This window comes from Arachis ipaensis, chromosome B04 (assembly GCF_000816755.2).
Source record: "Arachis ipaensis cultivar K30076 chromosome B04, Araip1.1, whole genome shotgun sequence".
NCBI classification, from domain to species: Eukaryota; Viridiplantae; Streptophyta; class Magnoliopsida; order Fabales; family Fabaceae; genus Arachis; species Arachis ipaensis.
Window position 1 is genome coordinate 31,807,383 of NC_029788.2, and position 1,390 is coordinate 31,808,772.

Consider the following 1,390-nt stretch of genomic DNA (forward strand, 5'->3'; position numbering starts at 1 on the left):
CTCTCTGTAATAGAGAAACTGGGAATCTATGGGGTGCAAGCTGCTAAAATTTCATTAGAGATGGCAGACAATTCCAGAAAATAGGCTTATGGACAAGTAGAGGACGGGTTAGTAAAGGTTGAAGGGCTTTACATCCCTGCTGATTTCATAGTCCTAGATACTGGGAATGATGAGGATGAATTCATCATCCTTGGAAGACCCTTCCTAGCCACAGCAAGAGCTGTGATTGATGTGGACAGAGGAGAATTGATCCTTCAATTAAATGAGGACAACCTTGTGTTTACAACTCAAGGATCTCTCTCTGCATCCATGGAGAGAAAGCCTAAAATGCTTCTCTCAAAGCAGAGTCAACCAAAGCCCCCACAGTCAAACTCTAAGTTTGGTGTTGGGAGGCCATAACCAAACTCTAAGTTTGGTGTCAAACCCCCATATCCAAACTCTAAGTTTGGTGTTGGGAGGTCTCAACAAAGCTCTGCACATCTGTGAGGCTCCATGAGAGCCCACTGTCAAGCTATTGACATTAAAGAAGCGCTTGTTGGGAGGCAACCCAATGTTTATTTATCTAATTTTCATTGTTTTTCATGTTTTATTAGGTTCATGATCATGTGGAGTCACAAAATAAATATAAAAATTGAAAACGGAATCAAAAACAGCAGAAGAAAAATCACACCCTGAAGGAAGACTTTACTGGCGTTTAAACGCCAGTAAGAAGCATGTTTTGGGCGTTCAACGGCAGAACAGAGCATGGTTCTGGCGCTGAACGCCAGAAATGGGCAGCATATGGGCGTTTGAACGCCAGAAATGCACCCTGGGGAAGAGCTGGCGCTGAACGCCCAGAACAAGCATGGTTCTGGCGTTCAACGCCAGAAATAGGCTACAAATGGGCGTTCAACGCCCAGAACAAGCACCAATCCGGCGCTGAACGCCCAGAGTTGTGTGCAAGGGCATTTTGCATGCCTAATTGGGTGCAAGGTTGTAAATCCTTGAACACCTCAGGATCTGTGGACCCCACAGGATCCCCACCTACCTCCACTTACTTCTTCTCACCCCTCTTTCACACAATCCCATAAACACTCTTCCCCAAAATACTTCACCAATCACCTCAATCTCTCTTCCCTATCATCACTTCACCACTCACATCCACCCACTCTTCCCCATAAACCTACCCCACCTACCTCCACTTACCTTCAAAATTCAAAATCAATTTCCCACCCAAACCAACCCTAAATGGCCGAACTTACCCCCCCTCCCTTCCCTATATATACCCCTCCATTCTTCCTCATTTTCTCACAACACAACTCTCCTTTCTCTTCTTGGCCGAAACACACCTCCCCCCTCTTCTCCATATTTTCTTCTTCTTCTTCATCTATTCTTTCTTCTCTTGCTCGAG